Here is an 11,735-nt window from a genome sequence, read left to right as displayed (position 1 = left end):
TCACTCCTCAAATAGCCACAATGGTCAGGGCTGTGCTAGGCTGAAACCAGGAGCCAGGAGCTTCTGAGTTTCATATGCGGGTGCAGAGGCCCAAGCACGTGGGCCATCTTTCACTGCTTCCCCAGACCATAGCAGAGAGCTGGATCAGAAGTGGTGTAGCTGGGACTCGAACCAGCGACTATATGGGATGCAGGCTCTGCAAACATGGTTAACGCTCCCAAAACCAGCCAGACTATCTGCAAGAAATGTGGCAAGCGCCAGCCCCACCAAGTGACACTATACAAGAAGGTAAAGACTATGCCCAGGGAAAGCTGCGTTATGATGGGAAGCAGAGTGGCTATGGTGGACAGACCAAGCCGATTTTCCAGAAAAAGGCTACAACTACAAAGAAGATTGTGCTGAGGCTTGAGTGTGTGGAGCCTAATGCAGATGCAAGACTATGTTGGCTATTAAGAGATGTAAACACTTCACACTGGGAGGAGAGAAGGATTTGAGGAAGGGCCAAGTGATCCTGTTCCAACCTTCATCTTGTTGTCAGGAAAGAAGAGACAGAGTATGAAGCCACAGCCAGAGCAGGTTTATTCAGAATAATGAAGCCTGGGAGGGGCTCACTCCCAGGTGGACGCGGCCAGCGAACACACAGCAGAGAGAGCCCCTTCCCTTATGGTGGTTTATGGAGAGCAAAGTGGTGGGAAGGGGCCTGGGGGCCGGAGCTGAAGCTGGGCTGCTGGGTTAGAGGGGGAAGACTGGGACAGTTCTAAAGGTGCTGCGAGATCACGGTGTGAGCTGGGAGGGGTTCCGGGTGAGACAGAGGCTGGACTCCGGGGCTGAGCTGCTGAGCTGAGGGGAGAGAGCGTGGGAGGAGAGGGAGAGCTCAGGCTGATGGCTGGGTTATTCAAATAATGGGGTGTCCAGCAGTCCAGGCAGGGCATTAGCAGCGCAGAGAAACAGGGGCCTGCTCGCTGTTGTGTGGGTGAGAGGTCAACAGGGATTGAAGGCTGTTTGTCTTTGCTCCAACAGTTATGAAGACAATAAAATCTTAAGGTTACTATTTCCTTCATTTTTTTTCTGTGTGTGAGAGTAAACTAGCGCCAGCAATCAAATTCCTCTTGGGAAATTTTCAGCTTCAAAAACTTAAATAGAATAAAATTAGATTATGAGATTTCTAAATAGCCTCATTTTTCTGGCAATACTTTTATGGCGATATCTGTGAGCTAATTCTGATTAGATGTGGCCCACAGCTTTGGTTAAAGTGCTCAGGTTAAATGTACATTAAAAGCCTACTGGGGCCAGAATTATGGTGTAGTGAGTAAAGCCACTGCCTGCAGTGCCTGCATCCCATATGGGCGCCTGTTCGAGTCCCGGCTGCTCCATTTCCAATCCAGCTCTCTGCTATGGCCTGGGAAAGCAGTAGAAGATGGCCCAAGTCCTTGGGCCCCTACCTCCATGTGGGAGACCCAGAAGAAGCTCCTGGCTTCTGGCTTCCACCCAGTTCCAGCTGTTGTGGCCAACTGGGGAGTGAACCAGCGGATGGAAGACCTCTCTCTCTCACACACACACACATCTCTCTCTCTCTCTCTGCCTCTCCTTGTCTCTGTGTGTAACCCTGACTTTCAAATAAATAAATAAATAACTCTTTAAAAAGAAACGGCCTACTTTTATTTTGACCAAATGTTTTGAACCTGACAATACTTTAGATTTAGAATTATAAACTGAGTCTTCCACCTTTAGGGCTTCTAGTTGGATCTCTGGAACTTTCAGAGTGAGAGGCTCAACCTGCTGAGGTCATAGTTGTTGGAGTCAAATTATGAAAGGTGCATTGTAAGGTTACAAAATGTTGGCAAATTTCTGTTGTGCTTCTATAAAAGTGCATTCTTTTTATGCACTGGGGTTAGTCACTGTTAATAGGATAGAATCTCAGATGTGATCTCATGCCTCACATGTGCTCAGGATTCTTGTCTTTGCACAAGAATGAATTCAGAGGTGAGACAGAGAGTAGTGGTACGCATGCTGGCAAAGTTAAATAATGAAGAGGACACCTGATGGACTGAGAGCCCAGTCTGCATTCAGAGTGGAGTTTTTATCGATATTGGGGGTGGGGCTTCTCTCTGCTCCCCATACACCCTTTCTGGAATATTGCTGGGTGGAGGGCTTTCTGAATGTGGAATCCCTCTCAGAACTTCATTACAGTCTGCTTGGAAAGGGGCAGAGGAGTTTTCTCAAAACTGCCCCTATGGGCAGTGCTGTGGCATAATAGGTTGGGCCCCAACCTGTGGCACTGGTATCCCATATGGGCGCCAGTTTGAGTCCCTGCAACTCTACTTCTGATCTAGCTCCCTGCTGATGTGTTGGGGAAAGCAGTGGAAGATGACCCAAGTGTTTGGGCCCCTGAACACATGTGGGAGACTCAGAGGAAGCTCCTGGTTCCTGGCTTTGGATCAGCCCAGCGCCAGCTGTTGCCACTGTTTGGGTAGCGAACAAGCGGATGGAACACCTCTCTCTCACTGGGCTCTGCCTCTCAAATAAATAAATAAATCTTAAAAAAAAAAGGTCAATTGAGTGTACCAATGTGGACAGGATGAATAATGAAATTAATTATTAGAATATAGCATTGGCAGCTGGCACTGTGGCACAATGGGTTAAGCCACCACCTGCAATGTTGGCATCCAATATCAGATTGCTGGTCGGCTTCTGATCCAGCTGATAAATCTAACAGCAGAAGATGACCCGAATCTTTGGATCCTTGCCACCCATGTGGGAGTTCATGATGGAGTTCTGGGTCCCTGACCTCCCCTGGCTCAGTTCCTTATGGGGAGTGTGCCACTGGATGGAAGATCTCTCTGTCCCTTGTCTCTCCCTCTCTCTCTGTCATTCTGTCTTACAAATAAATAAAAAAGAATCTTAAAGAAAAAAATACAGCATTTGTTCCAAGAAACAAAAAGTGACATTTTAACCAATACCCACAAATTACTCTTAGAAAATTGAAAACATACTAATGAAAATGCAATGCATCTGAAGTAAGCAAATTTAATATTTCTGGGGTTAAGTTGCCAATTTAATAATATATCTGAGATATAAAAAATGCTTATTTACATGTTATAGTAAATTAACAAAAGTGTAATCAAAGGTACTAAGTATGGAAAAATGAAAGTAAAAGGCGTAATTACGGCTATCTTTAAAAAGATTTGGAGCTGTGTAGGTGTTACATTAACTCCTTTTGTAGCATTCTCTGTTCACTAAAGGAAATCTGCAATATATAAATCAATTGATAGTTACCCCCTGATACAGTACTTCCACCTGTTACAGATATGAAAAAAAAAAAAAAAACACAGAGTATCATAAAAATACAGAACTGGTGAAAAACTGCACCTCTGGGGTTGGCAGATCATGACTCCCCAGCGACGGTCTCCCCGCAAAAATAGCCATTTTCACAACTCTGGGCACAAAACTAGCAACTTCTTCCGCAGCACTAGGGAAGCCAGGTGAGAGAGCCCAGTGCGCGACTGTAGCGGAGTCAGAAAAGTGCAGGTGAGGGAGTGGAGTTGCCTGTGGCATCCCTCCCCACCCCGGGCAGCAGGGCCCGGGCCCTCGCCTGCGAACGGAGCCTCTGGATCTCAGGCGCACCAGCACTGGTGAGATCAGTTGTCTCAGCCTCACTACCCTCCTGTCTACAGCAGCCTCGTGCCACGAAGAAACCTCAAGGGCAGGCGGGCTCGGTTTCAGGGGTTTGGTCCCGGGGCCCGGCTGTGGGCTTCAATCTGACCGGACTCAGCCTCCACCTTTTTAGCTGATAGAAGGACTCCACCGTCTTTCCCCAGACTTCAGGAAGTACCGAGCTTCAGGGAAGAAGAGGGAACTAAACGAGGACCTGGCCTCGGGACTCAGTGCTGGGAAGAAGCCAGCAGCCCGGGACCCACGGCCAGCGCCCGAGACGGTGCCCAGGATGGAGAACTACGCTCAAGTCCAGCCACGCTGGCCCTCGCAGCTGCAGTCCTGTGGCATGGCTGGGCTTAGGCTGCCATCTAGTGCTGAAACAGGGCCATGGACGGAGGAGCACAAATAAACGCAGCCTGTGAGACCGGAATAAACCACCCAGTCTCATTGTGCAGACGCCTCTTACGTTTCTGTCATTTTTGTCTTTGAAACTTGCTTTTGAGATAAAGATTCCTAGGGTTTGAAGTTTCTTCTGTGACAAGTCACCTTTAAGTTCTGGTGGACTCTCGCAGACTGGGTTTACTTGGTGATTGGAAATTCCTTATGACAACATTAGCATGCTACAATATCCTGCTGCTGTGTGCAAAATTGCCACTTGAACTCATGGAGTAAAGTGTCAGGATGACCAAGATGCCACAAGAGGTGATTGGTGTTTCCAGTTATCTTCCTGGTTGCTGAGGGTTTCAAAGATGTGCTTCTCAGCGACATTGTGACAATGCTGATCATTCCCGTTGAGTCAGCAGTAAATGGTGTGGTCACTCATCCCAGAGACAACACTGTCCAAGTTGACAACCTCTTATCTCTGAGGCTGTTGACCACACTGTTTATCCCATGTGTGCCAATGCTCATGCTCCTTCAACAAAAACAATCTTGAGATAGCTTATGAAGCTGATGATGTCTACCTCTTATTTGAAAGAGAGAGAGAGAGAGAGAGAGAGAGAGGAGGCAGAGAGACACAGAGAGATCTCCCCACTGGTTTACTTACCAAATGCCCACAATAGCCAGGTCTGGGCCAGCTGAAGCCAGGAGGGAGAATTCAATCTGATTTTTCCATGTTGGTGGCAGGGGAACCCACCTAACTGAGCCACCACCTTCCAGAGTATGCATTAGCAGGAAGATGGAATCAGGAGCAGAGTTGGAAGTCAAACCTAGGCACTTCAGTATGGAATATTGCCATCCCAAGTAGTTCTGTTTGTTTAAATTGGATTTTAGTGTCTTTTTAATGTTTGCAATGTGTAGGGTGTTGCATTGGGGAATGAATTTTTTTAAAGAGATTTATTTATTTATTTGTGTTGCAGAGTTACAGAGAGAAGGAAAGACACAGAGAGTCAAGACTCGAACCAGTGCCCACATGGGACGATGGTACCACAGGCAGAAGCTCAACCCACCACACCACAGTGCCAGCCCCCTGAATATTGCTTTTTTTTTTTTTAAATTTGACAGGCAGAGTTATAGACAGTGAGAGAGAGACAGAGACAAAGGTCTTCCTTTCATTGGTTCACTCCCCAAATGGACACCACAGCCGGCGCTGTGCCAACTGGAAGCCAGGAGCCAGGAGCTTCTTCTGGGTCTCCCACGTGAGTGCAGGGGCCCAAGTACTTGGCCATCCTCTACTGCTTTCCCAGGCCATAGCAGAGAGCTGGATCAGAAGTGGAGCAGCCAGGACAAGAATCGGCACCCATATGGGATGCGGGCTGGGGCTTTAACCCGCTTCACCACAGCACCAGCCCTGACTTGCCATAATTTATTAAGGCACATTACTTCAGCTATACAAAAGAATGAAATCCCACCATTTGCAGCAAAATGGAAGGAGCCAGAGGACATCCTGTTGAGAAATAACCCAGACACAGAAAGACAAACATTCCAAGTTCTCCCTTACACGTGGGAGCTAAAATTAAAGAAATGAAAATTAAAAACTAAAAAACCCTCAATCTGAACATAGCATGTTGAGAACTAGATGCTAGAAGAGGGATAAGGGGAATTTTGAGTAAGAAATAGGGGAAATTGGATGTGGTTTGATATTTGTAACAGATATACTAATGTGAAATATTAATGGAGAAATGAAGTAAGGGTATATGGGAATGTGTTGTAGTATGACCTCACAATTGTTTTGTATTTCGTGGATAATTACAGTGCTGCATAGACATGGAGTAGCTCTAGTGACAGGCTGCTATATAAATGCAGATACAAAATCATAATTTCTGACTTCTACAATTCTGATTTTTTTTACAGTGTTACATATTTGCCTGATCTGGAATTTCAAAAGTGATCTGAAAATATTTTCCAGTTGTCATTTTGTGTGCTTCCCTTATAATAGAAGTTCTTTTAATTCTCGGGGAGAGATTGTTTAGAATTCTACAGAGTGCAATTTTGTGTAACTGTGTTTTCTCAGCCACATCTTGGTTTCATCATGGATAAATTCTGATAGAAAATTTGTGGAAACTTTCTGCTCAGTGGGTGCCAAAACTGTGGCATCCAGGTCAGATGCAGATGAGAGCAAAATTTTCAATTAAAAGTTTTACAGTTTGTATTTTACTCCTCAAATGACATACAACTGGGGTTGTGTCAGGCCAAAGCCAGTAAACCTGAACTCCATCTGTGTCTCTGTGTGGGTGGCAGGGACCAAGGTACTTGTTGAATCATTTGCTGCCTCCAAGGGTGCATGTTAGCAGGAAGCTGGATCTGAAGCAGCATAGCTGGGACTTGAACCAGGCACTCTAATATGGGATGCAAGTGTCCCAAGAGGTGATTTAAACTGCTGCACCAAATGCCTTCCCCTCAATGGAGATGTGAAACAAGTGGGCTCAGGTACTAGTAGGATCCCAAAGGCAAAGCACAAAGTAGTGGCTCCTAAGAGGTGGGAGTGGCCCATTCAAAGCAACAGCGGACCGGCTGTGAGTAAAGTCATCGCAAGAGCTCTTTGGGATGCTCAAGATATTTTGGAGGATCGAAAAAATGATAACACCTGTTTATTTTGAGAGTGCTTTAGAAAGTTAACCAAAGCTTTAGCAGCAAAATGCATGGGGAAATTCCCCCTGAAAGTCTTCCACCATGACCATGGTGGTACTCTTACCTCTCACCAAGCAGGGGAAATCATCAATCATCTTACATCATCACCTTACAGTCCTGATTTGATTCGTTCTTTTTTTTTTGGCAGGCAGAGTTAGACAGTGAGAGAGAGAGAGAGAGAGAAAAGGTCTTCCTTCCATTGGTTCACCCCCACAAATGGCTATGCCGATCTGAAGCCAGGAGCCAGGTGCTTCCTCCTGGTCTCCTATGAGGATGCAGGGCCCAACTACTTGGGCCATCCTCCACTGCCTTCCTGGGGCACAGCAGAGAGCTGGATTGGAAGAGGAGCAACCAGGACAGAATCCAGCGCCCTGACCAGGACTAGAACCTGGGGTGCCGGCGCCGCAGGTGGAGTATTAGCCTAGTGAGCCATGGCGCCAGCTGATTTGATTCCTTCTATTTTGCTGTTTACTAATCTTAGAAAACCTTTAAAGATCATTCACTTTGCTTCTGTTAATAACATTAAGACTGCATGGGGCTGGCACTGTGGCATAGCAGGTAAAGCTGCTGCCTGCAGTGCCAGCATCCCATATGGGCACTGGTTCAAGTGCCAGCTGCTCCACTTCCAATCCAACTCTGCTGTGGCCTGGGAAAGCAGTAGAAGATGGCCCAAGCCTTGGGTCCTTGCACCTGCATGGGAGACCTGGAAGAAGCTCCTGGTTCCTGGCTTTGAATTGGGTAGCTCCAGCTGTTGCAGCCAATTGGGAAGTGAACCAGAGGATGGAAGACCTCTCTCTCTGTGTAACTCCAACTTTAAATAAATAAATAAATCTTAAAAAAAAAAGACTGCATGAACATGGTTAAATTCCCAGTTCCCAGGACCCTCAGTTCTTTATGGATGGACTAATGAATGGGCTCATTACTTACACAAGTGCCTTGAATTTGATGGGACTTTTGTTGAGAAATTCAGCATTTTTGCCTTTTAGTTTGCGTTTCCATGAATTTTTGAAGTCCCCTCATACTTGCACAATCATAATCCATGCTCTGCCATAGGATATTTATGTAGCTACTATAGCAGTGTAGTTTCAGACTCTGATACCCCAAAACCTACTTCACCATTCATGAGTAGGCATAGTATGATTGTATCTCTACATGACTTTTATTCTGCTAATATAAGACCACAGTTGGTAATTTTATTTATATGCAGTGAAAATACAAAGACAGCAGGCATATGAAAAATATTTTGGAAGAAAAGAACATTCAGGTCTAAGGATAAACATAATCTTTTCTTTGGTGCTTGGAGCACTTGGTGAAATAATTTGAGATCAGTGTTCATGAATTTCCTCTTAAGAATGAACTTAGGGCCGGCACCGTGACTCACTAGGCTAATCCTCTGCCTTGCGGCGCCGGCACACCAGGTTCTAGTCCCGGTCAGGGTACCAGATTCTGTCCCAGTTGCCCCTCTTCCAGGCCAGCTCTCTGCTGTGGCCAGGGAGTGCAGTGGAGGATGGCCCAAGTACTTGGGCCCTGCACCCCACGGGAGACCAGGATAAGTACCTGGCTCCTGCCATCAGATCAGCGCAGTGCGCTGGTTGCAGTACACCGGCCACGGTGGCCATTGGAGGGTGAACCAATGGCAAAGGAAGACCTTTCTCTCTGTCTCTCTCTCACTGTCCACTCTGCCTGTAAAAAAAAAAAATGAACTTAGGGGCTGGTGTCATGGTGTTAAGCTGCTGCCCACAACACCCACATGGGTGCCAGTTCAAGTGCTGGCTGCTCCACTTCCCATCCAGCTCCCTGCTAATGAGCTTGGAAAAGCTGAAGCTGGCTCAGGTACTTGGGTTCCTGCACCCATGTGGGAGACCTGGATGAGGCTCCTGGCTCCATTGTGGCCACTTGGGGGTGAGCCAGAGGATGGAAATCTCTTTCTCTCTAATCTAAGTCTTTAAAAATAAATCTTAAAAAAACAAACACAATGCCTTTTTTTTTTTTTTTTTTGTATTTCACTGTTGAACCATTTTTGTTAATTTGTAAGTTGTGGTTACTCCATTGAGACAGGAAGGAACTCCACCCAAAATGTGGTTTGGATACTGGAACCGACGAGATCATCATGCTCTATAAAAACAAGTCTTCCAGAGGAAAGCAAGGTAGCCTTCTGAAGATGTTCAAAAAAAGCTAGGGAGCAGGGATGGGGATTGGCTTGGAGTGTTATGATGGTTACTGGTGGGGCTTGGGTGAAGGTACCACAAGGAATAGAACTTCTAGGTGAGGTAAAAAAAAGGGAACACTCCAGAGACAGCTGGACAAAACAAGAGGACATAGTGAGGCTCAAAAGGTAGCTATGACAAACATCAAAATATGCAGCCAGTCTCTTGTGTACAACCCTAAATGTTTACTCTTGGAACTGTTTGTTGGTAAAGACCAGTTCTTACCCTGCCAATAACCTAGCACATTTCTTTTTATGCTGTATGCTCAGGTTCTATTGCATATCACTGTGGAAAATATTTATAAAATACTATTTAGATACATTGCCTAAGATACTTTCACACCAGTGAAAAACACAGTGTTGAAAGATTAGATATTATAATTGGACACTTTTACTTGGAGCAATTCTAAAAAGATTAAAAAATACCAATTTCAACTTATTTGGCAACATTTTTTGTGAGTCATTATCAAGTGTAGTCAAATTCCTTTTTAAAAAAAGTATAAACTTTCCTTGTCATTATTTTCTTTCTCACACATATTGTAACCCAGATTATACTAATATACTTTGTTTCTATTATATTCCAGGATATTCATAAATCAGTGGGGTTGTTCTGAGACTTTCATGACAAAAATGCACATAAGGCAATTATGGGTACAAAGTAGAAATGTGAAAGTTTCTTTATTTCTAGTCCAATGAATGAACTGGAATGATAAGAGATGGTGAGATGAAATCTCCTAATGTAGAAGTTGGCTATGGTCAGGTTTCAAAAATTAAGTATGGGGATGTTAATCAGCATCCAGAAAAGTAAATGAAAATATAATAAGGAAGTCCCCAATATTTCACCTGAGATTTGTGACAAGGAGATAATTTCCCCAGTCCAGTGCCTGGGTCACAGCCATTTCCCATTGACTGCTATTCACAGCCGGAGCCTGAAGATCTTCCAGGAAAACATGAAAGTTTGTACTTTTACTGTGGCAACAGTAAAAAGGGGGGGGGGAGGGAGGGAGGGAGGGAGGGAGAGAGGGAGAGAGAGAGGGAGGGAACACACAATTATACTTCTGTCTGCTGGTTCTCTTCCCAAATGCATACAATAGTTGAGTCTGGGCCAGGCTGAAGCTGGGAACCTGAACTCCCACATGGGTGGCAGGGTTCCAGAAATTTGGATAATTATCTGCTGCCTTTCCAAGGACATTAACAGGAAGTTGGACCAGAAGCAGAGGAACTGAACTCCCAGATATGGGATGCACTCATAGCTTAACCTGCTGTGCCACAATGCATATATGAGGGGGCATCAGAAAGTTAATGGAAAATGTGATTATGAAAACTGCATGAATCTCAAATTTTTTTGCACAAAATAAACTTGCTTTTAAATTCCACTTTCATTAATTTTTGAAGTTCCATTATCTATTATCCTTTAAATCACATTTCAAGAGTCCCTATAATTAGTGCTTTATGTGTAATAACAGAGTGACTCTTAACCATGAAGTACTGATGTTATTCAAATTTCACAAATGAGGAAACTTAGGACAAACACAGTTTAAAGACTCACCCCATTACATCCCAGTAAGTGGCTCAATGAGGATTCACGCTGCTTGGCTGCAAATACGCATCTCTTACTATGGTACAGACTTATCAGACAGGTTATTTCTATCATCCAGGTACCACATGTCTATTTAATTATTAGTAGCACATTTTAAAATGGTCTATCTTCATACATAACTGTGGTTGTGGTTTCTGCTTACAATTTTGTTTCACAGTGCAAGTTTTTATCAATAAGATGTAGATATACTAATAACCAAATAATCCTATAAGAAAGATTGAAGTTGGAAGTTATGGTTATGGAGGTAGAAGACAGATTTTCCTTGAGTCAAGAAAAAGAGTAGGGGCCCACGCTGCGGCCTAGTAGGCGAAGCCTCCACCTGCTGCACCAGCATCCCACATGGGCACCAGTTCGAGTTCTGGCTGCTTTTTCTGATCCAGCTCTCTGCTAGGGCCTGGGAAAGCAGCAGCAGATGACCTGGGTGCTTGGGCCCCTGCACCCACATGGGAGACCTGCAAGAAGCTCCTGACTTTGGATTGGTTCACCTACAGCTATTGCAGCCACTTGGGGAATGAACCAGCAAATGGAAGACCTTTCTCTCTGTCTCTCCCTATCTGTAACTCTACCTTTCAAATAAATAAAGGAAAGTCTTTTTTTTATTTTTATTTTAAAGAATGGTCACTGTAGGGGCCAGTGCTGTGGCACAATGTGGAGTTAAGCCCTGGCCTGAAGCATCGGCATCCCATATGGGTGCTGGCTCTAGTCCTGGCTGCTCCTCTTCCAATCCAGCTCACTGCTACAGCCTGGGATAGCAGTAGAGGATGGCCCAAGTCCTTGGGCCCCTGCACCCAAGTGGGAGACCTGGAGGAAGCTCCTGGCTCCTGACTTTGGATCAGTGCAGCTCCAGCCATTGTGGCCATTTGGGGAGTGAACCAGCAGAGGGAAGGTCTCTCTCTCTCTGTCTGTCTCTACCTCTTTAATTCTTTCAAATAAATAAAATAAATCTTAAAAAATGGTCACTGTAAATATAAAATGGTAAAATTCATGTAAAAAATTAACATAAAAATGGAAAAAGTGAAATGATACCAATTATTGAAATACTTACACAATATTGTGGTAAACCAGCTATAGTACTCCAACATGAGTGATAAAACATTTCAGAGATTATGTTAGTATTGATCATAGGTGGTATATTAACAAAAACTTTTTAGTATTAATTGAATAATTATTAAAGTAGACTCAAAAGACATAAATGTAAAATAGCAT

General features: G+C 44.6%; 1 pseudogene; it reads left to right on the top strand.

Moving 5' to 3' along the window:
* Positions 1-108: 108 nt before the first annotated feature.
* Positions 109-4,063, top strand: LOC138846784 (large ribosomal subunit protein eL42-like; annotated as a pseudogene).
* Positions 4,064-11,735: the final 7,672 nt, after the last annotated feature.

This window comes from Oryctolagus cuniculus, chromosome 18 (genome assembly GCF_964237555.1).
Source record: "Oryctolagus cuniculus chromosome 18, mOryCun1.1, whole genome shotgun sequence".
In the NCBI taxonomy this organism is placed as follows: Eukaryota; Metazoa; Chordata; class Mammalia; order Lagomorpha; family Leporidae; genus Oryctolagus; species Oryctolagus cuniculus.
Note: the sequence above shows the minus strand (reverse complement) of the source record. Positions and strands in the feature narration are given on the sequence as shown.